Consider the following 27,567-nt stretch of genomic DNA (forward strand, 5'->3'; position numbering starts at 1 on the left):
TTAGAAGCCAAATTTTGGGCCGAACGTATGGTCGATTTCAGATCGAGTGCCCCCCCCCCCAGGCCCGAACTCCAAATTCTCGAAGAACGAGGAAATAAGCTTAATTCTCAATATCAATAGATACCGACCATGATTGCAGACTTTGAATAAGAGCTGTTAATTTATTCTATTACTAATTTTCAGTAACTTTGTAATTTCTCTTAACGAATAATTCAAATTTTATTTTAGAGTATTGTTATGTAACCAACAAGATAGAATTCCCCGAGCAAAGAAGCGTTTTAAAAAAAAGTGCTTTTGAAAATACTGATTGTGAGTTCTACTTTTCTTGTTTACGATATTATGTTTCTGTTCTTTTTGTTTAATATTCTGAATACTTTTACGGAGTTTTCTGTTTTATTCATGAAAAAGAGCGCGTTGGTATTCATTGTTGAAGAGACATTCAAAGAGTGAGGAGCGAAGAGAGCTAAATGTCTTTATTTTTTATTGTCTTCTTGATAAGATCATATTTTTTAAGGTTATCTTATAAATTTTTAATCTTCGCTTTCTTAATTTGACAATGGGCCTCAATTCAGTTTTGAAAAACATCTTCTGAAATATTTCATTCTTTCTCAACCATTTCAAAACTTCATCATTAATTTTTTTTAACAAGCAGTGCGTAAACTATATTTTTGAATATTTTTAAAGAAGAAAAATAATTTAGTAACAACGACCGATGTTAATCACTTAAGTGCTGAAAATTGTCACTTTAATTATCTGTTTAGTTTTCCATTCGTTTTGTTTAAAAATTACAAAGAAAAGTTATTCTCTTATTTTTTACTGAAGAAAAGATGTGTAACAACGAACGATGTTAATCATTTCAGTGTCGAGAATCGTCATTTGAAATATCAGATTAGTTTTCAGCCATTTTTCTTTGAAAATACAAAAGAACTAGGTATATTCTGGATACTTTCTAACCAAGAAAAAACTAAATGAGTAACAAAAAAAAGGATGTTCATCACTTCAGTTTTGAAAATCGTAATTTGAATCATCCGCTTAGTTTTTTCACTCTTTCATTTCTCGAAAAAAATAACCTAAACTCTATTCTTGAATATCTTAAATCAAGAAACGGTATAATTTGTATCAATGAACGATGTTAATCACTTCAGTGTTGAAAATCGTCTCCTTGAATATTTTGTTCATTATCCACCATTTCATTTTTGAAATCGGAACGAAAACTTTCATTATTGATTTTTTTAATCAAGAAAAAGTGAAGTGTGTAACAACGAACGATGTTAATCACTTCAGTGTCGAGAATTATCATTTGAAATATCAGATTAGTTTTCAACCATTTTTCTTTGAAAATACAAACAGAACTAGGTATATTCTGGATAATTTCTAACCAAGAAAAAATAAAATGTGAAACAATAAACGATTTTAATCACCTTAGTGCTGAAAATCGTAATTTGAATCATCTGCTTAGTTTTTTCTCCCGTTTCATCTATAGAAAACACAACGTAAACTTTATCCTTGAACATTTTAAATCAAGAAGCAGTATAATTTGTATCAAAATACGATGTTAATCACTTCAGTGTTGAAAATCGTCTTTTTGAAATATTTCATTCATTCTTCACCTTTTCATTTTTGAAAAGCGGAGCGAAAAACTTCATCATCAAATATATTTAATCAAGAACAGTACGTTGTGAATATAAAAGAAGTTAATAACTTACGTTTTGTAAATCCTCATTGGAATCATCGACTTCGTTTTCTACTATTCTAAGTCTATGAAACTTAACAAAAGCTTTTTTCTTAAATATTTTCAACTTAAAATATTATAATATGAATCAATGAACGATGTTAATCATTTCAATCTCAGATCTGCTAATCACTTTTAGAGTCGAAACTAGTACTTGAAAATTTGGTAATCCTGGAAAAAATAAAAAATCTGAAAGACGCAGGTTCCTGATGGACTCCCCTTGTTGTAAGAGGGTGGTATATAAAACTATATAAACGTCTCTATAATTTCTCCCCTGTTAATACTAAAAAATAAACAAATATTAGAAATTCCCTATGGGATGACTTTTTGTGACACACTAAAATTATTCGAAACTTCTAAGTCAAAATTTAGAACTATTAGTCGTAGTTTAAGCAAGCTGACCATGATTTTGCCCCTGCTATATTCGTTTTTTTTACGATTTTAATGAATTAGCAATTAAGATAACAGTGCTTTCTACAAAAATACAACGAGCAGGGATGTCTAGTCGTTTATATGTTCATACGTGTATCGCTTGGATAGCTGGATTCTGATGAAGAACTCAACTCAATTCAAATCCGTAAAAATTGTTTTTCGATCTCCTTTAACAAGATCCCGTAAATACTTAGTTACAAAGGTAGAATATGTTCAGTTTCTCTGCTTTATTGACTGAAACCTGTTCTTTTTCGTGTTTGACCTCCAAGTCTTTGGGGCTTTCTTTTTCTCGTCATTTATTGTTTTTCAGCTGTATGAGCTGCAATGGTTACATACTGACGGCTCATTTACGGTTATGTTTTGTTTGGCCTTGGAACAAACTCTTCTGTCATAAGCGGGCTTATTCGTTCGTTCGTTCGTCGCTCGTTCGTTTAATCATTTTATTTGTTTTTTTTATTCCACTTGTCTGCCAGTTGTAATGAAATCCATTATTTTAACTGCCTTCAAAACTAAATTTGTATGCAATGCTTTAGTTTATATCTTGAAAGAATTTATTGACAGTAATCAGTTATGCGTCAAATTCAATAAAAATCACACTCACGGGGGAAAAATGTTTCATCATTTTTAGTTTTAAGGAGGTTTCGTGGAATTTGGATTTAAGGGTTCGGCATATATATATTTTTTTTTTCGGCATACCTTTTGTCATCTTCTTCAGTCTTGGTCTCATTCATTTTTTCATTATGCTGAATGTATTGTGACTGGATAGTAATATATCACTGTCTGTAGATAAGATTAGGCCCGTTCTTTTCATAATCCGGTCTCACTCACTGACTGGGTCTCATTCTTTTGATACGCCGTCACTCGAATAAGGCTCTAGCCCCATTGTCAAGAATACGAAGTGATGTTTATATACCAGACATTCATTTTGGTGTGTATTAACAATAACAATGTTCTACGATACTAACTATAATTATAAGAATATTATACAATGATATAATTATATAAGGATTGTAGTTTGAGCACTCTTTGATTGGGTGGAGAGTCTTCATTTAAGACGCTCAAGATTTGCATTATGCATTGCTTGCTGCTCTCAGTTTGAGAACTCTTCTGACTCCACAATGCAATCTACAAAATGTGTAACCGTACATCCTGTTCCCAAGTTCAGGAGTTTCCACAAAGCCATTATGGTAATAACCGGGAGGGCACACTGCTATACATTGTAATTATATGGATACTTATTTATATAACCCTGAGCTGGTCAGCCGCCTATTACTGCCCAAATAACACTAACGTTCAGGAGGGCTGAACAGTACTTGTTCAGCTGCTGTTCAGTGGAGTGTGAAAGGCGCCATTGCGCGTAAGAAGGGTACTAAGTGGTCACTATTAAGGTGTGGCCGGAGAAAATTTAGTGCATTCCTCTGACATCCCGAAAATTATTCTCAACAGCAATATTTATATTTGTCCCCAGATTAGTTCAGGATTCGAAGCTATTTTTGGAAGAGAACCGGTTAGGTATTATAGAATTCAAAGCACAAGTAGTTGCAAGATTTAAGTTTGGTGCATTAATTCTTCAATAAAATAAATAACCGTAAAATCCACGTAATAAAGTCTCAGTAATCAATCCAGTCTTAAAAAAGTCAATAGTCAGTAATGTCAATGCCATTTAACCACATAACCCTCCGCTGTTGGCTCAGCGGAGCCTCTGCTTCATTTCTTCAACGTGATTTAGCAAAAACCCTCCACTGTTGGCTCAGCGAAGTCTCTGCTTCATTTAACTCCATCACGCTTTTATCAGCTTCATTTTACATGTATTCTTCGGTGTCAGTGTGTCAATAATTCTCCCTAAACAGAGGGGACCACCCCGATCACAGGCAGTTTGAAAGACCGTTTTCGTTTCTCTCTTTTTCATTCAGTAATGCACAATATGTGCCTAGTGGCTTTCTACAGTTCATCAGGTGACATTATCTTTGTTTCTTGAAGGATAGGGATCGTCTCTATTATTTATCAGGTATTATTATTGATGCATACCGTCACGCTACGTGCATCATTGTGTTAGCATCAACTTAGTTTTTTGATATTGCTTACAATATTAACTAACCACTTTCTTATTTTAAGTTAAATTCATTAAGAATTTTTACTTCCTTTTAAAATTATTTCCAATTCTCAAATAAATAGATAGAATCAATATTTCAAGTCCCTTTCAGGCCAATATAAATTAATAGCTCAATGTTATCGATGTAGTAAGGTTGTTTCGGGCGTGCTTCTTCTCTAGTCTAAGACTTTTTCTGCGTATTCTTCTCCGTAGCTTGAATTTTTAACTCGGCAAAATACTACTTTTAGCATTTTAAACACTCCAAATCACTTTTTTCTTTGGATTGATGACTCTCTATGTACCTCTGCAGCAACTCGTAACCATTCGCACGTTTTGCAGCCAGTCCATGCATAATGCGCACTTCGGCGTTGCATCATTTCCGACGGCTCCTGAAACGTTGACAGCAACTTCCCCATGCATCCACTGTTGGAGCCTTGGACTTGAGACATTCATTCTCCACCCGTTAGTTAATTTCCCTTCGGGCTATCTCATTCAGCGCAACCTTCAAGTTTGCGTATCGATGGGGTCTGTTGTCCATCCTTGGTCCTCTGGTTTTTCGTGACAACACGTCGATCGCGTCGTTTTTGAGCAGTTTGAAGTCCAGATCAGTCCATCCAATCCTCTGGACAAATTGCAATCTGCATGATCCGGTATTTCGTATACTGTGAGTCTTATGACGATGTTACCGTGTCAGCCAGCAACGTATATGCTCAAACGTATCGTTCCACCTGCTACTGCTGAGAAACTGCGGGTACGTTTCAGCAGGCGGTCCGTAACCCTTTACATGCAACTCGTCTTGCAGAACTTGATGCAGCACAAAAAATAACCATTCCACTGTAAAAAAATTCCACCAATGGATTAGTGGAGGTGATGACTTGTCGGCGGTGGCGTCTCAGTCTGCTTTCGATGTCTAATCGTATGCTTGCTTTGCTGCTGACTGGTAGTTTGCGATAAATTCTTCGTTTGTATTAGCCAAGAAGTACATTCTGTCAGAACTTTTGTTGCAAAATTCTTTGCATTTGGTAAATTGCGGTCTTGCAGATATATGTTTTCTTGCTGGTTTGGGGGTTCTTGTTTGTTTTCCAGACAATGAGTAAAACAATCATCAAGCATCGCTTGTGTATTGTTCCGCCCTGGTTGATAGTTGGTTTCATTCCCAAGGTCTGTGAAGATACTTGATGCGTGTCACTTGGTTGGCGATCTCATTGAAGTGTGAATTCCAACTCTAGCGGTAAGTTCAATATTTTATTGTTTGCGTTTGTATATTTTCGCATCTCTATAGATTTTTTCTTTTGTAGACTCGATGTCGGCATTTGATAGTTGTTTTGGCAGTGATGTTAGGTTCTGACTTTCAGGTAACTTTCAATATTTTGCCAAAATTAAATTTTCTTTGTAGCATGTCCGGTATAAGAATTTCCCTGATGGAAATTGCCTGTGTGTTTGAGGCAATGACCTTTCCGGTTCGTGCTCCAATTGTGGTGACTTCCATTGAGTACCTGGTAGAATTCATTTCTACCGTTGTTGTGTGACTGCATGTCGCAGCTGCTGTATTTATAGCTGTAGTGGCTGAGGTCCCACTCGTAGCTGTCATGGCTACACTTAGTGCCACGACTGCTAAAGATACGAGCCATACTGAAAGCAGTCCGATCATCAGCTTCTTGATTGACTTGTTATATACAAACGGACCTTTAACGAACAACTTGGGATGCTGGAACTTTGAAGGATTCAGCCGTGCCATTCCTTTCTTTGTTTGGATATTCTCAATCGGCATGTTCACAACTACTTTGATTTTTCAAGAAATCTAGACCAAGCACTTTGTTGAATTCAACGTTGCTTGACACAAAAACTTCATTGAGCCAACATTGACTTTATGTGGCCAATGGGAGAATTGTCGACCCTTCTATCTCCACAGCGGATCCAGTTATTGATTTTACTGTACCAAAGTCTCTCGTGTCATCTATTGTCATGAATGGTTTCACGTTGCATTGTTCCCGCATTTCCTTTTCGATAAAGGATATAGGGCTGCCTGTATCGATTAAAGCTTCTAGTTTGATTGGCATATTCCCCAACAATGCTGTTGCCGTTACCAACATCCCGTCATTTGTGCTTCCGTTGATGACGTGCTTTGCTGCTGAAAGATGGCTTGCCGAACTTATTCCTGTTTTCGCCTGTTGCCTCTTCTGGATTTCACACTTCGAGGTGGAAGCTCTGTGGCTGATCTTTTAGAATTTGCCTTGATTGTTTTTCCTTTTTCTTCCATTCAGTATCATTCTGGCCTATTTCTGGCATGCTTGATATGTATCTCTCGAATTATTTTCAAACACACTCTTGGATTATTCCCATTAGTAGCAAATCCGATTTGATGTCGTGATTTGCGGGGGTAGTTATGTTCTACATTTCAACATTATTCCCAGTAGTTTCTTTTGCTTGCAGCTCACTTCTGTACTTAAACAGCAAGTTAGTAGAGTAGGATAAGTCCCACGACGATAATGACCCAGTTTTTGAAGACTTTAGCAATGCCTTCAGCAGCACTGTGAATTAATTTTCTTCTCCGACTGCATAGATTAGTTCACTTCCCGCTCCACCCACAGCCTTTACAGCGTCTGTTAATCCCTTACCGAGGGCAGATATAACTTGGCTGGGAGATTCTGATAGGATGTTTCTAAGTCCGTGCGTGATAGCTGTTAAGATGTCTGGTTTATGGGGTGTTTCTTGATTAGCTTTCATCCTTGCCACTTCTTCTGTGATTTCCGCTAATTCACTGACGCCTCCGTTTACTCGAGACATGATTTCGGATATGGTTACTGGTGGAAGATGGAACTTTTCTTCTAGTATGATATCCTCGTGATCTCCTATGTTATCTTGGATGACGTCAACTAACTGACAATCCTCCAGAGATTTCAATAGGGTGGTGGGTGGAGGATTGTTTGTTATCCACCTCGAATAGAGCATCGCGTCTCGCGCCTGGGATTGTTGGGCTTTCATTCACCACTTTCCTCGTCGAGAGCACCAAGAATTCTGAGAATGGCGAATCCTGAGAACGTGTGCCATTAACATTGTCCTTCTGTTCTTTAGTTTCACTCCCATTCGAGATTCTGCGGATGGGAAAATGTAAGTAACAAGTGTTATTATACTGTCTTGACCACCAGATTTCGACTGCTTCCTTGATTTCCATACGCTCTTTCAACATGGTTGCGTCTCCCATTGGTTTCACAATGACGTTTTGACCACTCCGGTTTTGACCCGTTCAATTGCTGCAGAGGGGAAATGATTAGTTATTCAATGGTAAAGTTTGTTTTGACCAGCTTGAAGATGACATGATCTTCGCATCTCTTCTAAAAGGTGATGTTTGTAATTGATAAGTGCATTAACAATATGTGATTTTACTATTGGAAGTGTCGAAGTGGTGCTGGCTTTCATGGCAAACTTCCTTACTTTAGTTAGTGAATGTATCTTTGTTAGAGGTGGCAATTCTGTCAATGTTACCACAAAAACATTGTCAATTCGGATGATGTATGGTTCCAGTAGGTGCTTAATGAAGAAATGTTCACTTTTAGAGAACGTCTTCTGTGCAAGTTTGTCTTCTCTCCACTCGTATGCTGCTGAAACGTGTCCGGCCAGTCCCAACTCAAGAATAGTATGAAGTTTTCTGCTTGTAGTACAGGTATGATTATCATGCTTGAGCTGATAGTAGAGGATAATTGTTGTTGCGTCTTGTATTGTTATATACTGGTGTGCAATAAGCTGCTGGCATTGGCGGAACATGCTTGATACCAGTGTAAGCCATTGAATTCCTCGACGAGGTCTGCGATCTGCTTCTTTTGAACGTCGGTTGAGTAGCTTGACTTTTGGCACCAAGGTTGGCTTGATTTCGTTGTGCGGTGGGAAACTTGTATCGCTGTTGTCTTCTTCTGCATACCCAACTGGTGCGGAGGCTTTGAATTCAATTTTTTATCTGAAACGTTTGTAATTACGAAGAAAGCGTTATTGGCTGACACCGGATTCTTTACCATGGAAGTGAACACTTTTATGCTAATTTCCTTAGCATTAGTCGTGTTAAGTTGCTTTTGTGGGATCCATTAAAGTCTGCATGGAATTGCTTGCTTTCCCCCGGTAAAATGTGCAACATTTCATCCTTTGTTTCATCGGAAACAATGTCGAAATTTATTTCTTTCGTATGTCCTTGCGCGTTATTAGTTAGTTTGCGCTGTTGACAGTTTACAGTAATGATGTGATATCTCAAGAAATCAATGCCCAATATTGCTTCAGTAGCAATATTTTCAAGGACCAGAATTTGTGACTTATTAAAATGTTACGTCCGATTCTAAGTTTCAGGTTTGTGAATCCGTTCGTAAGAAGTGTCGTGCCCGATGCACTCATCAATTTGATTTTCAATTTTTCATGAATACTATTTTTAAGAAATGTGCCCATTTTTTTCGCACGTATGGCATGTGATATTCCTGTATCGTTTGGGGCGACATTCTGCCTCTACTTGTCCCTTTCTCTTACAGATAGTGCAAGTCTTGTCGTTGCTGCGGCCTTTCGTTATTGCATTTATTGATAATTTGACATTTTTGGTGATCTTCTTTAGCTGTTCGATCTGTCTTGTCATTGCCACTTGGATCGAAGTCACTGTTGTCCATAATCTTGGAATTGGCAATACGTCTTCCATTTTTCACTAATAGCTGGCGTAACATGTTCTTTAATTCGTCGTAGAAGGTCAGTGCTCTCTTCACCAGACAATTTGGCAAAATTAGAGCCTTTTGCAGCTCTGTTAACTCATTCAAAAGAGCATACCTCTCGTATTTGTTGACGAATTGTTTTATGGTCAGCTTTCTGTCACCAAAACATGGCAGATCAGCTATTCTAGTGCTGAGGTGTGGACGACAGTCGATCGGTTTCGTTTTTTTCTGCCTTTGGTCAGCCTTCATTTTCTCGAATGCTGCCACGAGTCTTACCGATTCAATTCCAGTACCAATTGGATTAGCATGTCTTTCAACGTTCGGACTGTGTTTGATTTCAGCAACTTGCTGGATTGAGTCAGTCTTGTCACCGTCGTTCCCTCTTGAGACCATTTGACTTGTTTCCTGTCTGGCTGCTGTCCATAACTGTTTGGGTGGTTATTGGTACTTGGAAAGCCTTTTTTCTTTGATTGTTTTTTGATCATTGATGTTGGAACGATATCTTCGTTGACTCAGGGGTGTACAGCAAAGTTGAATTTTCAGCTGACGATTCTCCTATTGATAACGGCGTGTTTGACTGTTCCCTTTTAGCTTCTTCGTCTTCTTCGATTGAAGGTAATCTTGTTTTTGACTCGTTTTTTTGTCCTGCTAGGTAATCTGCTTCGTCTGGCACGGCAGGTTACTCTTTTTCCTTTTCGAAATCACCTCTTACTCATTCTTTCAGATATCACTGCTTGTATGATTGAATGCTTATTTGAAAGTGGCTGTTTGTTTTAATCTGTCTATTTGTTTGGAAACAATTACTTTGTTATCTAATCTATGTTGATATGATTTCTCCATTGTTTATGTTTACCTCACCTTGGGTACAATATTGGCTGATCTGTTTGTTTATCTTGCTACTGTGCCGCATTGCTTGTTGCTTTGTTTTGAGTTATTACTTCATTCTCTTTGAAGTTTAACTTTACATTTCTCAAATCTCTTTCTGCAATAGTTATAATTGTTTCATTTGTGTTTGTTTCCATGGAAACGACAATTGGCTTCTCCTGAAGCTGCCTTCAAATTTTATATATAACTGATTCACTGGGGATTTTCCTTGACCCCAGTTTCCATGATATAAATCCTTTTCTGTCAATTTCAGCGATAGCTAAATTGACTGTACGTCGTAATTGCACCTGGCTTTTATTTTACTTTTTCCTTGGCTTCTGCTTTACTGTAGTATTAGCTCTGATGTTAACTTTCTGTTTAATAATAATGTTTATTCAGGTGAACGTGAATATAAAACAAAGACTCTCGAATATAGGCGCGTTTCAAAAGAATTTATTTAAATATCCTTGTTACCAGCGATCGCTCTCCGTCAAGGTGATATGCTGTCTTTTGCAAATCGAATATGACGTACGTGTGAACTGTTTCGATATGGTTTTGTCAGTTACCGCAGGCATTGGTGGCACCGAGACACCAGAACACGACTTACAACCATCTACAGCCAGCGCGCTGTATTGCTTTTATAAATAAATTGTAAATATATTTTCTCCAATTTGTCACGCGTGTTTCCATTTTTGTTTATAGTTTTATAAATATATTTTCTCTGACTTGTCACGTGTGTTTCCATTTTATTTATTGTTTCTGCTGCCATATTCTTCCGACGGCATCATATATTTGTGTCTCAACTTCGCATAGACAATGTTAAAACTGTTTCTTGTATCATTCTCTATGATTCATATACTTAATCGTGACCCTGACGCGGGAAGCTACATGGTACTGTCCTTGCTCAAGGGAGCCCTGGAGCATGTTATAGTCTTGCTCATGACATTTCCATTAATTAAATTCCCATCAATCAAATTCTGACTACCTTTGAAGGTGTCGGTGTTCAATTTATAAACTTAAGTTCTCTTTTTGTAACTCTCGGATCCCCAGAACAGCACAACGGTCCACGACCCATTAAGGATCTCGGTAGAACCTCCACTTGTTAGCTGAGAGCTAACAAACCTGTTCTGGAGATTCAGAATTAAATAGAGAGCAATAGAATGTGCTTTTTATAGATTTTTACTACAGTGTCCTAAGTTCATAATGTATAGCTCCATATTAATATTCAACTTCCTTGAATTGAGCTCAGTTTGTTGCAGATAGGTGAAGTTAGGCGTGCATCTACTGGCTTTTTTCTCCTGACTGATTCTTTCATCTTTAAGCTTCTCACTGCAATATCGTAGGTTTTTATTTCTTTTAGATCCAAGTAGTCCTGGAGATCCGGAGTCCGAATGCAGATGTTCTCGGGCGAATCAAACTTCTTCTTGATTGCTTTAATGGTGTTTTCATATGTCTTTTTCTTCTTGGGATCCAGCTGGTGGTAATACAACTTAGGTCTGCCTTCCAATATCGTCGGGAGAGCGGCAAGCTTATCTCCATCAGACCATTAACCAAGTTATGTGGTGTCGTCGAATTCTTGGAGAAAAATCTTGAACAACTTTGAGTCTGTACCATCGAAGATGAACAGGTCCTTCTTTGTAACTTTAGGTCGAGTCAGCTTGTGAATGGACTCGATAAATGATTCCTCTGCTGAAAAAGACTTCGATGCAGTTTGTTCCTTAACTTTTTGTGACTAAAGGCTATGTCTTCTCTGTGGGTATGAGTCGCGGTCCGAAGGCTCTTCTTATGAAGGGCTAGGTATTGATTCCATCTTGATTCTTTTGACTTGGGCCGTTAAGCGGTCGGTTTTGTCGCTCAATTGCTGCCCATTCGAGGTAATTCTGTCTCCGTCATCCAGTTGCTGGAGATCATCTAACAAGGGTGCGTAGTGCAAACTTCTTCTTCGTCTCAAGAAGGTCTTTTCCAAAAGTGATGGTGGGTGGCTGCCATCGTCGCTATTGTTGTCATACATAGTGGGAGGTCTGAATTCTCTAGTTGCTGGCGCAAGAAAGACAAATTGTAGTCAAGCGGTACTTTTTGGGTGATTGAAAGTGGTCCTGTAGATACTTGGTGCCGCTCTCAAGGAGGTAATCTCTTTGTTGGTTTAGTCTGCTAGTTGGCGATCGGTGGTTGAACAGCTAGGAATTCTTAAGGTAAATATATAGATCTTCAGTCCTATCCTATCAAGCTCGACAGCTCTCGTAGATAGGTTTAAAGATTGTAAGAATTGGTCGTGATAATTAGTGATCACAGTGTATCCAATAGACCTTCGGTCTAAATTTAGCGCGTCTAAGGCTCGCAAGAGTAAGTTATGAATATTGTATGGATGGGACCGTGCTATCTGACCAGGTCGCAATGTATTTAATAGATCCTCGGTTCACTTGAACGAGCCGAAGGCTCGTAAGAGCGAGTTATGAAGATTGTATGAATTTAAGTACCTTATTTTGGATCTTCAATGTCCACGATACGTTGTTGGCAATCGGTGATCTTCCTTTTCCGCTCATCAACATGTCTCTTCAGCTGCATGATGTGCTTCTCTTCTTTCTTCTGCAGCCTCTTCAGCTGTGCAAGCTTCTTCTCGTATTCCCTTTTGGATGAGATACCAGTTGGTTGGGTTTTGAGGCGTTGGTACCCGAACCGAAGACTCTTCTCAGTCTGAGAAAGCTGTAAACGGCTGACTTCTTTGCTGTCCCTCCGGTCCCGTCGCACAAACTTCCTTTTGTCTTGTTTGTTTGTAGTTGATGTTATTGTAGTTGTCTTCTTGTCTCCAACAAGGTTAGCGAGTCTTTTGAGCTTCTGTTTAAAATGACACTTTTCAAACGTATTTGTCCTTCAAGGATCTCGCCAAGAATGTCCGACATGCTCAAACTACTGTAATAAACAAGTCACTGAAAACATTTCATTAATGTTTTAGCAAAAACAGATGCCAACAAGTTGATTGAAATATAGAGTCGATCTTGTTGAAAAAAAATCAGATAAGTTTGAAAACAGGCTTGTAAACTTTCTTTTAACAAGAGTACCATTGAATGCATGAATTCACGTTCATGCAAATTTTGTTTTCCATTCAGAAAGCTCACTTTAGATAGCATTAATGCCTTATCTAATAACAAGCAGCTGCTAATTCATCGAAATGACTATCAATCTCGGAAACATATTCTTTCCCGCAAGAATTTGCGGTTTTCAGGAACTTCTCATTTCGCTTTTTTCCAACCATAACGATGTCAGTCCAAAAACCATATATTTTTTTGTTAAAATTACAAAAATTAGAACGAGACAATCAAAATAAGGTATATAGTATTGTATCTTTTTCTCAATGCATAATCAATAGACGTTTAAAAATTCCCTTCTATTTGAATCTGCGACGTAACAAATCTGCTGCTCAAAAGATGAGAATCTTTAAACTAATTTTGTTAAACAAATATTCAGTAAAAGAGTTTTTTTGCTCGTTATAGTCGTTATAGTCTTCCTCTGGAAATCGATGATATCTCGATGATATCGATGATATCTCCTTTCGTTTCCAGTATGTACAATTCCAATGACTACATCTGCTTCTAGATCTGGAACAATAAGGAATTTATAGTTCTTGAGTGAATTTAGATCAACGGTAGGGAGAATATAACAGTTTAAGCACAATGGGTATTGTTCTGTAATAATGTGATTCCAGCCCAGACCTAGGTCGACACACTATTAACGGATGGAGGACTATTTCAAACATCAAACTTAGAAAGGGAAACTGTATGTATTTATGTGCCTGCTATATACTATCTTACATTCGAATGAAATCTTACCTTACATTCAGAAACCATCATTCAATGTTAGGTCCAGAACTAGACTCCCAGATCAGACGATCTGAACAAAGTAAAACACTTTCAAATTCACTCAACTGTAACGAAGGCGTTACTGGCGTAAAGGGTGGTTTCTTGGCGTAGTAGAGAGGCTATATAATTCCCTCTATACACCGATCCCCCTTGTTAAACAGGTTGGGAGCGGTTTCCCCCATAATACAATTCAAATAAATATCTGAGATGACCAGGGCGTTTCCGTCTGAACCAGTACAATAGCAAAATCTATATAATAATCCTAAAAGCACAACGAAAAATAAACATTAAGTAATGTAAACTCTAAATATTATTCATATAATCCAAATAATAGAAGGTAAACTGCTTGGATAATAATTTTTTTTGTAAGAACATATACATGTGAAGAAATAAGAATTTCTGTCCAACTATATTCACTCAGGAGATGTGGGTGGCAGAGCAGCATATGCATTTCGTCCTAATTAGGACTCGTCAGCACTGCATACTGCCATACTATATACATAATATATATTTCTTATGACCTACGTACTATTAAATGAATAAACTAAATTAAAAATATAAAATACGAGCGTAGCTAAGGGAGGAGGGCGAACACTTTCCCTTCATTATGTACTGGAGCGTGTCTAAGGGGTGATCAAGCCTTTTATTTAGGAACCAGTGGTTGAGTGGCCTCAACCGCAAAGGGAGACCGGGCCTAGAGCCCAAGGGAGTAAGACCTAATCTTATCTGGAGACAGTGATGTGAGACTATGCAGTTAAGATTCATTAAGACTATTTAAACAATAACAAATCTCTACAACACTAACTATAAATACAATGGTACTTACAACCTAAGATCCTTAGCCTGTGGTCTGCCAATTGCTTCCGAAAACACACACTCAAGTTTCAGAGGGCTGAACAGCAATTGTTAAGTTGCTGTTCAGTGGAGCGTGGAAGGCGCTATTGGGCGTTGGAAGTGTGCTTGATTGTTTCTTTAAGGGTGTAGCCGAAGGAGCTTCAGTACAATTAATATTACATAATATAAGTTATAACATTTCTACTCCAGGAGGTATCAATGACCTCCAGAATAGTATCTTTTTATGTGCCGAGGCTAGGATAGAAATTGTTTGTTGTCTGTGGTTATGGCTGATTGAAGGTAAGGGTTTAAACCATGGTAAGGTGTCAGCCGAGGGTTGACATTACTGTTCCGGGGATAAGAATTGATCAAGACTAATTTGAAGTTACTTTTTGGTATGCATTATCTGCGTGTCTTTACTCCATAATCATATACTAATTATCGTTCTTCTACTGAGAGTTGCAGTCTCCTTATCAAATATCCTTCGGTATGCTAGCCATACCGACGAAGGTGGGCCAAAATGAATTATAGCTGCCTGAAAACCCCCCACACAAAAAAACTTGACGTCCTCGTTACAAGATTTCGTCAAAGATACATTCTGAAACTAAGTAAATAATTATTTTCTAACATAAAATACTACAATCTTTTTTATGTAATTTGGTTTCTAGCAATAACAATAATGTCCTAATAATAAATATATTCTAGCAGTAAACTTTTTTCGTGAAATTTTCAAGAACAAACCAGAGGTGCCATGTTTATGCGCGATCTCTATTTATTGTTCTTCTTGTCTTGGCACCATTCTTTGACCGTCAGGCCACTCCCAGTTGCACAGTGGGCAACGCTTTGCCACAGGATAAGTGCTGTCCGAAGACAAATCCATATAAATGTCCAAAACAATTCCTGCAGAACGCTGGCTGCCCACAGCAACTGGTTTGCGTGTCGCTGTTGCCAATCTGGTCCATGTAAACTGTATAATACGGTTCGTTCGTCGTGCGTTCATCGTTTGTGTTGCGAGGTGAAACGTATGTCCCACGCGTCCAATCCCTTATAACCCTATTTCGTGACAATCCATCAACTCTATTACCGGTGCGTCTGGCCAGTGGTCGCATGTTGAATCGTTCGTCCGTCCAGAAGATAAGTCGGGTGTGGTCCACACGTACCGTTCCTCTCCTTCGGACCCGTCTCAGCATACTTCGATGCTCTCTCTTCACTCTTGCAAATAATTCCTGAAAGTTTGGATTGTTCACGAATCCTCCAAATGGTAAGAGGCGTGAACCGTATCCCATCAAGTTCAATTCACCCTGCATTGTGTGGTACATCAACCATAAGTACCAACGTAGTGTGAGCCATGAGAGGGACGAGTTTTACCTGATAACGAATTGATGATTACTTCACACACGTTCCTGCAGCTCTTTTCTCACTGCCGCTATGGCATCTGCATTTAAGCTTGTGAATCGTTGATTGATTTCCACAGTGTACATTTTGCTGTCGTATTTTCTTCTACTGTTGGCAACTGCTCTCTATACTTGTATAGCATGTTATACCTTCATTCGTCAACGACTATCTGATTTGGCTTTACTTTTCACTCTCAAAATTAGCCGATCCTTTGCCCAATTGATCACTCAACAATGGCCTTGTTCAAACAGCTATCAACATAATCAACTAGAAACGCTCTATCAGATATAAAGTCAAACTGAATGTATGTCTTCCTGGTGAAATTAATCAATTCTTCATACCTGGCGATCAATCAAAAAACAATGTTTAGATATTTTGGCAAATATTTTTTTATATACAATACTTTAGCATAATTAAATAACGTGCAAATTTACTTTAACCAGATTTCGCAGTCATGTTTGCCTGATCTTCCAGGTGACCATCAATAACTTTCAAAATTTAAACCTCTCCTGGAGAACTTCCGGTATTATTATCTCCATCACAGCAATAGCTTTGGTGTTCGATGCAATGACCTTGCCTTCCCTTGCTCCAATTTCAGTAGTCTCAATTACATAGGTTTTGGAGTTAAACGCGTTGGGTATAGCCTTCTGATTACAAGCTAGTGGGATTTGATTCTGCGTTGGTGGTCCCAACAGAAGTAGTAGCACCCGTGCCAGAACTGTTAAAATCCATACAGCAATGATGCCTATCATTATTTTTCTTGAGCATCCATTGTAGACGAAAGGTCCTTTCAATGATATCTTTGGGTGCTTGTATCTCGAAGGAACAATTCTGGTTTAATCCCTTTTGTCTGCATGCCCTTTCCTGGAACATTGACAACAACTTCGATTCTCTTCAGGAAATCCATCCCTAACACCAGATTGAAGTCAGCGTTGTTTGCCAGGTATACAGTTTGCAGCCAACTTTGCTTGACAATCGCCATAGGGAGTATGGTTGATCCTGCTATATTCACCGAGGCTACAGTGATTGATTTCACAACTCCTGATACTTTGGGCTGCCTTTGTATTCACGAATGCTTCCATGTTGCTTTTATCCCATAGATCTTTCTTCATTAATGATATGGGATTTCCTGTATCCACGAGAGCTTATAATTTCACTGACTCATTTCCCCGTAAGATGGTTACTGGTACCAACAATCCGTCATTGCTGTCGTTGTTGACTATGTGCTTCACTGCAGCAGCCTGATTTGCTAGTGTTTCATTTTCTTTTCTTTTGGAGCTGCTTTTTGGTTTCTTCCGTGTGTGCATTTTTTTCGATTTATTTCGTTTGATGCCTTCTATTTTTCATATAAGTTTTTATCTCTTCCTTTATAAGCTTTTGGACAATTCTTACCAATCCGACATTACTTTAAAAACTCTGTTCACTAGTAGAGGGAATATTTGGTCTCTCTGTTTCATGTTTGTTATACCTACCAAATTGCATATTGCATTTGTGCTTTGACAGCAAGTATTGTAGAATTAGTCCCACTACTATGATAAGACCCATCATGACCCATTCATTGAAAATCTTGGCAATTCCTTCACTTGCGCTATCTATGAGCTCACTGGCGGCATCTCCTACTGCGTGTATCAATTCACTTCCCGCTCCTCCAACAGCTTCCGCTGTATCAGTTAAACCTTTTCCGGGAGCTGATATAACGTTACTGGGCGATTCTGACAGAAAGCCTCCAAGTCCATAAGTGAGAGCAGTGAAAGTGTTCGGGCTGTGTGGCGTCTGCTGATTTGCCTTTATCCTTGCAACTTCTTCTGTGATTTCTGTTAAATCGCTGATGGCGCCATAAATTCGAGACATTATTTCTGATATTGTTACTGAAAGAAGATGAAACTTTTCCCCAAGCAAGATTTCCTTGTTCTCACCTACTGTGTATGAAAATCGTCTAATGATTGCAGCAGGGACTCTGTTTCTTGGATAAGATCCTCTTTGCTTATTCTAAAGGAACGTTGTTCCTCATCCCCCACGAATAAGACATCGCGTCTCGTGCATGGTATTGCTGGACTTATTGTATAATTTGTTGTTAGCACGAGGAACTCTGAAATCTGCAGACCATTTGTTTGATTATTATCGTCGTGTTGCTTACTTGTATTGCTATCATCCCTCAATCGATACACTGGGAAATGCAAGTAACAGGTGTTATTGTATTCTTATGACCACCAAATCTTGATTGATTCATTTGTTGCCGAGCATTCTCTCAACATGATTGCATCTCACATCGGCTTTACTATGACATTTTGGTCACCCCTAATCGATTCGTTGGCTCCGGATGGAAAAGGATTGGATATCCAATGATACAGTTTGTTTTGACCGGCTTGAAGATTGCAGATACGCCTCATTTCCGTTAATAGATGATGCTTGTGATTAATCAAAGCATTAACAACGTGTCCTTGTTCTATTGGAAGAGATGAAGTTACACTGGCTCTAGATGCAAATTTTCTTACTTTTGCTAGCCCGTGTATCCTTGTTTCCACTGGGCAAAAAAAGAGATTTCCAATGTGTGGAAAGGCGTGGAAATGTGACAATTCCACATCTTTCCAATGAGTGGAATGATGGTCTTTACACATCCATTTTTTTCTTTATTGAAACAAAAACACGGGTACGAACATATATTACAAAACATTAGTTAAACATAAAATATAGTCCCTCCCGCCGCTAGGAACTAACGTTATATCGCCAGAGGTACTAGACTATGTAAAAAATAAATACATAAGTAAATAAAGAAAAAATCTTGCAGAAGGAAGCTACAATTAATAGGTAAAAGCCTAAAATAAAGCACCGCTAAATCTTCCAGTTTCGTTAAGAAATTCAACAACAGAACAAAGAATAGATTTACTTAGATTTGAAGTCAAACTTTCATCCCCATATAATAAAAGCCGACAGAAAAAAGGAGGGTTAAGTGGCGGATGAAAAATAATGCCTAGGGTCTGAAGTTTGTCGAAAAAAGATTGTCTTGTATGGGAATATATAGAGCAGTGCAGAAGAAAGTGCTGAGTGTTTTCAACAGAGTTAGTTCAGCAACCACAGAAAGGATCTAAAGTGTCGCGGAAGCCATGTCTAAATTTATGCTCGTTGAGATGGCTGAAACCGACCCGAAGTCGATTAAGAAAGATCACTCCTTGAATGTCAGGAACATCAAAAACATGAGATTGCTTGGGTCTCAAAAATTCATAGATTGCTTTTTTGAAAGTTTTAATTGAAGGTAGATCTCGTATATTACCTCCCAGAACATTCCACTGAGATATGCAGTACGGAAAAAAAGTGTTACGGAAACGCGCAGTTCGTATATTAAGAGGATAAATAGGATTTCTTGTTCTAAGGCCACCTGGTGCTGTAAGTCTTACTGGCAGGTAGTTACGTAAATACAAAGGGGCTAAATTTTTGATAATTCCATAGAAGAATGTCATTCTTCTAGCAAAGCGCCTGTCAGCAAGACTTTCAGGACCAAGTTCTGAATATAGTTTTTCTTGAGACGTTCCACGAAAACAGCCTGTTATAGCTAAACAGGCATTATATTGAATAGATTAAAGCTTCTGCACAAAGGTAGCATTTCCTGGGCGGTCATATACGATATCACCATAATCAAGATGAGGCCTAATGAAAGATTTATGAATGGTTAGTAGAGATCTCCTAGGCACATGCTTGCGAAGTCGGTTAATAAGACCGATTCTTTTATTGGCCTTTTTTATTTTCTCGTCTAGATGGCGATCAAAAGAAAGTTTTGAATCTAAGATTAAACCAAGATGTTTTGGTACTCACTGGTCGCTATATTAAGATTATTAAAGGAGATTACTGGAGCATTAGGAGGAGTGAGTCTACAGGTAAAATAGACTTCAATGGCTTGCTTAGATGGGTCAGGGTTAAAAGACATCTTCCATTGATGAGCCCAGTCAGTTATCCTGGAGAGATCTCTGTTAAGTACATCAAGGCTCAAGAGTTTATCAATCACAAGAGAGAATAAAGAGGTATCGTCAGCAAAGATCTTCGGTTTTGACTCAAGGTTTTTAAGAAGATCATTAATATAAATTAAAAAGAACAATGGACCAAGAATCGAGCCTTGAGGTACCCCAGCATTGATTCGCTTCCACTGAGATGTTTTTCCATTTAACACAACTCTCTGATGCCTATCGTTAAGAAAGCTGCGAAATAAGGAAAACAACGGTCCAGTCACCCCATAAGATTTGAGTTTAAAGAGTAAGCCATCGTGCCACACCCGATCGAATGCCTATGAAATATCTAAAAACACCCCCTGGTATCTAGAGAAGGATCCTTGTTAAACCCTGTATAAATATCATGCGTTATGGATAACAACTGAGAAATGCAGGAATCCCCGTCCCGAAAACCAGACTGACAAGGAGAAAATAAGTTATTGTTTTCAAAATACCTGTAAAGTGTATCGTAAATACACTTTTCATATATTTTTCCAAACACAGGAAGAAGAGACACTGGTCTGTAGTTTTTGGCTATGCTCCTGTCACGTCCTGTCCTGCCACTGTGATGGGAAGATGCCAGAGTTGATAGAAAGATTGAATATGCTAAGCAAAGGTTTTACTAGAGACTTACCACAGATTCTGACCATACGATACCATATTTCTACATCTTCCAACTGATCAACAATTTCATCTTTCCACATCGATTGGAAAGTTTGTAAGGTTACCTTTCTATCTTTTCACAACATCATCTTTCTAACTTTCCAACAATTAGAAAGTCCATATTTCGAAAAGGTGGAAATACAAGGAAATATCAATCTTATACATCTTTCCATACTGTTCAAAATTTCATATTTTCACATTTATTGGAAATTTAGTTTAGCTATCTTCAAGCATTTTAAAATTCTTTTTTCTAAAGGTTGTAAAAACGTGGTATTTACGTTATTTCTAAATCTTCCAAGCTATTGAGGATTTGATCTTTCGACAATAATGGAACGTTACAAAGGTTTGAAATCTGAAATTCTTTCCAAACAGCTGAAAACTCTAATTTTCACAAGAAATTAGAAGTTATATAATTAGTGACAAGTTACGTTTCTTGCTATTAATGCTACTAATTTAAGAGTACAATTTTGACTAATAAAATATTTCATAATTATATGCTTTTACATCGATAAGTTAAAAGCCACTTAATCATGCATGTGATATGGAAATAAAATCTAGAGTACACAGTTTTTTTCATACGAATTTCATAAATCCAGGAAAGCTTCAAATTTTTCAATTTTTGGAATATCTTTCATCTAATCGTCAAAATTTTCTCTATTCAACTATCAAGTATTGTCTCAAACATGAGGAAAAGAAAAAGGAAACAAGAACTAAATAATTTCAAATTTCAAAAGCCCAAGAATAACTTTAAGCCTTGTTTATTTTTTAAATGGAAGACAAAAAAATTCTAACTGAAAAATATTTTGAGGCTCAGCATGATTTTTAAAAGTTTGCAAATATTTGAGTCTTATTCTTATAAAAAAACTTAATCTAATCACAAATAACAATTTGAAAGAATTGAAAATGGCAAGGAAGAAAGCTTGAGAAATTTAATTCAGCTACTATAAACCAGATTTTAATTTTATATCTTGAGGGTTATTTTTTTCTAGAATGTTTAGAAAACGTTGCAAAAAAGATCATTGTCAATCTTGCCTGGGCACTCTTATAAAGCTTTAGAGTATAACGATGAATCATTTTGAGGATCTAAAAAACTAATATATAATAAATGATATAAAAAACTCTTGCCAAGATAATCTAATTTCAATTGCTTTCAAATTAAATGAAAAACTAAAAATAATGGTAAACTGTATATATTCCAAGGAGGAAACTTGGATAAAAGCATGAAGCACAAGCAAAACCAAGTTTACATCAAATTCATTTGTTAATTGTTCGAAAGTCAGCTTCCACTATATAACCATAAAAAATTGGTATGTAGCAATCATTTGAATGGTTGGGATAAATTCATAAGTCGGTTTAATCGATATTGAAAATCACAGCATCCTACGGACACTTTGATAGGACCATCTCTCCTGAACAAAACAAGAAAATACAAAAACATTTAATTTATCAAGTCTGTCAGAAATCTTAGAAACTACATGTTTCTTTTTATAAGCATAACGGTTATAAGCATATGGAGGCTCAGATTTGCAGATTTCCTATGCATAACAAAAGCATAATATACGCTATCCTGAATTATTTTTCAAGTAGTCAATCTCTTTCTATTCAAAAATGTTTGCAAGTGGTCAAGTAAAAAAAGACATTCCACGGCTAGCCACATTCCACTGCTCAAAAATGTAAATGCTTTTTGAATTGAATATTAAAAATATTTTAAAGATTTACTAAAAAATTTGTTTGGGTGAATCAAAAGCATAATAATTCTTACGCATATAACAAGCATATTCTATGTCTGGATGCTTTTAAAGCTTAAGCATACTCGAGCCTGACCAAGGGGCAAACACTTGCTAATAAAAAAAAACATGTATCAATTTCAGTACATGATACCAGCAGTCAAGTTGCTGCTTGCATCTCCCTGATGCCTGAAGGAGAAAAGTTTCCAGTATAAATTCACTTTTTAATGCTCTTATTAGTTAAACTAATCGTCAGCCGTGTAAAATTTATCGATTCTGATTGGTTTAGAGGAGTGCGATTAATTGTTACACTATTACTACTTTTTGCACTCTTCGGCAGGGGGACACTTTTGTCTTTTGTCACTTTTCTAAAAAAAACTATGATTTACTAATGATTATTTACTGACGATTACCTTGGAATCATATGTTTTGTCGTGCAATTAACGATTAATCACTCGTAACATTTTTCCATCCATAATCAACACACAAAAGAGAAAATACCGTAATTTACCGCAAATTACTATTTTCTCCTTTGTTACTCGTCATTAATCGTTAATTTCACTCCGAACCATACGATTACTAGTACTAATTAGGAATGCTCTCTGATTTTAATTGTGTTGAATACAAAGAAATTTGAAGAAAAATACATATTTACAATATAAAATTTATTGCCGAACAATGACAATGGTTTTATCCATGTTCACATCAACACATTGTCGAACGTTGTGACCTGAGTGAGAGTAAAGCATATTTACACACCAGCTTGAAAATTTGAAAACAATAATAACACCATCACACCCGTTTGTACAAGTTCAAATACCGGCATAATGACAAAAAATAAGGCCAAATACTGTCACCGTCTAATTTTGAAATACCGTTTTCCTGTCTTCCTGGCTATTTAGGTTTCCATTGAACCTATTTCTATATCTATTTATTTAATTTTCGTAAACTTTACAAAAGTCTTGTAAAACATGTCTAGGTCTGTTTCTTTAGAATTTTAGAAATACAGTGTTTATTGTTGCAATATACATTCACTAGAAAGAAAAATCATAGAAAGAAAATATCTAGTCACAGTCCCCTGAAAAGGCATTAATGTGATATTGCCAGAGGCATCTCTCAGAAAAAAGTGACAGACTGCTGAAAAAGTGTCAAAGAAAGCATGTGAAAGAGTCTCAGTCTTGCTTCCTGCTTTCATCAATCAGAATTTTAAAAGACTTATTTCTTCCAATGTTATAAACTTGTAGACAAAAATGAAAACCAGGGGTTACAACCGAACAACTCAAAGTCGTTTTAATTATTTAGCACATGTTTAGCACAATCTTTACACTTTACTTGGATCATAGATATTTCAAATTTCTTTTAGACTTTTATATATTCTGAAAATTAATAATGAATTGAAACGTAGTTGAAAAAAGGATATTTTTACAAGTTATTCTTGACCCCAAGAAATCTTATGTTTTTCATTAATATTCAAGATGGCCAAGGCGACATAACCAAAAAAAGCGTAACCACGTGAGCGTGCGCACCGCACATTTAGACTTTGAAAAGGTTACCAGATAAGTGAAAAGTGGGTTGACAAAGTTTTCCTTCATTTTCTGATATGCCTCAAAATGGCACTATTTTATATAGAATAGATTATGCCAAAAAATTGAAGCTTTTAATTAAGGGATAATAGGAATAAGTTAGGGTTGATAAATTGAATCGTTTGATCCGGTTCCGGGTGTAGTAAATATCATATTTTTTGAAAATTTGAAAGTGAAGAAAATAACTTTCCATGGATTGTAAATTCCACTCTTCTTCCTAAAATTAGGAAAGTTAGTAATAGTCATATTTTTGAAAATTTTTGAAAATCATCTTTTAACAAATTTCTAATATTGGAAATCTCATTCTTCTTAAAATTAGGAAATTTAGTAAAAGTCATATTTTTGAAAATTGGAAAAGTGAAGAAAGACCGCCTTTCAACGAGTTTCCACGATCAGAGAAATATCATCTTTCAAATTTTTGGAAAGATAGTGATTTCCAAAATTGGAAATATGAAGAAATGAGATCTTTCAACAAATTTTTACAAAATTGTAAAAATGGTCTTTCGCTAATTGAGGAAAGATGTTAAAGATAAACATTCCAACATCTTTCCAAAATGGAAAGCTCTAATTTCGCCCAGTGTTCCTCATGGAGTGTTTCCGATGTTATCACGAAATCATTGTCAGTTTGAATCAAGTATGGTTCCACCACGACTGTGATTGAGAAACGTTCATGCATGGGGTACTTCCTTTCCGCGAATTCATTCATAAACCGAGGAGACGTGCCCGGCTAAGCCTAATTTTGGGACTGGCAAAAAGTTTTCAGCTTGTACGACAGGCAACACTTTTATCAATTGAAAATCATTATCATCATGCTCGAGTTTGTGGTACAAAATTATCGTTGTGTCATCACCTGTGTCGTTGATTAGCGGTGTACAGAAAGCTACTGGTATTGGAGGAACTGTATTTTGGTGTCATTTGGTTCCATTCCAGCTGCTAATTTATTTAAAGTACCAAAGTTCGAGTCAGTGTTCAAATTACCACAATTTGTATTTCCAGTGTATCTAGTTTGTAACTGTTTATCACTACCCGTTATGTATGCCGTGTGTACGTACCTCTTGTGATTGCCATTATACGTTAACTAACTTCGTCGTAACCCTGACAAAGGGGAGCTTCCGGGTGCTGACTTTGCTCAAAGGAGCCCGCGAACAGTTTATTGTCTTACTCAGGACTTACTGCTACTCATAAAAATTCATTCAATATCGCTCTCTTTGTCAAAAAACCTTCAGATTTTCTCATTGGTCAGCCTAAGCTGAGCATTCAAATAGGTAAAATTTTCTTCCACCATAAGACGGCAAAAAAAAAAAAATCCGATTTTCCGATCTCACTTTGATTTCTAAACTTTCTTCCGATCGGGTTAACTTTTTGGGTACTTTTAGCGTACGTTGTTTTTACAGATCATAATGTAGTTTCAAGATGGCGGCTCAAGCGATAGTCCGATGTGATAAGTCAATGTTGTACCAGAGTATTTTCAGTGTAAATCTGTTGCAAGCTTCAATTTTTGTCATTTATTTTTTTAACTCGGCAAACCAAACACATGATTTTCATCAAGGGGATTCTTTTTCTACATCCTTTGAAGGTTTAAAGCCGTTTGCTCAAGTTTTTGTTTATGTTGAATTTCTGATACTTTTTATTGCTACTTTTTAATAGTTTTTGCAATAAAAACATATTTTTTCTTGTTTGCCTCTAGGGGGATTGATGGTGTTATAATGTTATTGGAATTTGATAAAGTTTACAAAAGCACAGCTACTGTCTAAATTTGATAAAGACTGGATGCAATCGTGCTTCTTTGGACTTGGACGTGTTTGTGATAGAGGGGAATCGCGAAAAACTCTTTGGTTCCCATCATTTCTACTTTAAAAAGTGGGAGTCGTTCGGCCGGTCAGCCGAGAATATTTTTCTGTTAAGAATCAGCTATACCTCTTGTTGAAAGGGAATTCGTGTGGACTGATCCAAATTTTGAAATTGGGAAACCGTGGATAAACTGGTGTTTTCGGTTTACTCTCCATTAGCATGCGGCTCTCTAGTTCGATTTGTAAACTTTTAAACACAGAGCAGACAGAGGTCGACAGTGGAAATCCAGCAGAGCAGCGGAAAAGCTTTCCGACTCTCCAGCTCTACCTGCTGATCGTAAATCAGATGACGAGAACCAAATGATGACATCACATCTCCTATTATTGGACTTGCAAAATATTATGGAATTGGAATTTGATCATTTATATTAATATTAATATATACAGTTCTTGTTGGAATTGATCAAACTATTTTTCACGCAGTTCCGGGTGCAGATTGTGTTTTTCTAACCTTTTCTAACCTTGGCGCACATTTTGACTGAATGATGGAATGGAATTAATGGCGATAACAGTTTATAGATATCTCTTATCAGACTTGCAGAAAGCGGGCTAAAGTCAAGTTACACAACATGCACACTCTCGTCACAACTTGTACAGCTATAACAAACAGATCAATCTGATCTTCATTTAACATTGTTTTAAAGTTTAAAAAACACTGCCAGTACTTGGCACAGAAGAGAGGACTCCCAGTTGAAATTAATTGCTACACCACTGCCCTGTTGAATTTATTTATTATGGTGGTTATTCTGCCAAGGTGGTAACTCAATCGCCCAAATTCATAGACCAATCAAAAGCGAATTTAAAGCAAAACGGGGGAAAATGAGCTTCCCCGCATAGTTATGAATTTTAAGTTTTGCTTTCGATAATCATTCGCGACCAGCAAAGTCTTCAAGATGGTTGTGTACATGTTGTGTAACTTGACGGTTCTAAACTACAAAATTTATTTACCCAAACTGGAGGGGCCATCCATATAGTACGTACACAGTGAAGGGGGAGAGGGGGTTTAGCAAAAGCGTACATCTATTGTTTAAACAAAGTCATTTCTATTGTTCTCTGCGTAAAAGGGGGTAGGGGTGTCAAATATTTGGAAAATCTTTACGTACGTACTATATGGACAATGCTAAAGAGAAGTATACTTTGAGCTTCTCGTGGGGGGGGGGTTGGAGAAGCTCTCAGGCTTGTTTTACATAATTTTAAATCAAGTTATCAAATGTTTCACATTTTGTACATTATTCAACATATTTAGTATACTCTGTTTCAGTGCATCTCTTACATCTGTTAACCCACTTGTTAAAGCTATCTAGCTAAGCTCTATTGGCTGACCTTCCAGCCTCGGCTGGTTTATTTCTATTACATTCCCCAGAACAGCACAACGGGCCGAGACTCATAAGGAACTCGATAGAACCTCAAAATTTAAAGTTGTATATTCGAGCGAAGGAGAAGATTCAGCAGATACTATCATTGTGAGAAATTTGTATGGCGATGCTAAAGAAAATCAAAGTATCTTTGGAATAAAAGGGGTGGATAACATCAGTAAACTATTTTTGTCACAACAACAAAAGATGGATAAAGAAGAGTGCTCGATTTTTGGATCATGCTAATCTAGTTGAAGTGACTGATGTTTATCTCGAAAACACTCACAATTCGAATCAATTGAAAAACTTTACAACTAACTCTTCAGAATGTCGCGGGGTGGGCCGCAACAGCATATTTATATTTGTCCCCGGATTAGTTCAGGATCCCAAGCTATTATTGGAAGAGAACCGGTTAGATATTTTAAAATTCAGAGCACGAGTAGTAGCAGGTTTAAGTTTAATGTATCAATTCTTCAATATAATAAATAACCGGTAGATCCACGTAATAAAGTCTCAATAAT

This window comes from Clytia hemisphaerica, unplaced genomic scaffold (genome assembly GCF_902728285.1).
Source record: "Clytia hemisphaerica strain Z4C2 unplaced genomic scaffold, Clytia hemisphaerica genome assembly, whole genome shotgun sequence".
Lineage (NCBI taxonomy): Eukaryota > Metazoa > Cnidaria > Hydrozoa > Leptothecata > Clytiidae > Clytia > Clytia hemisphaerica.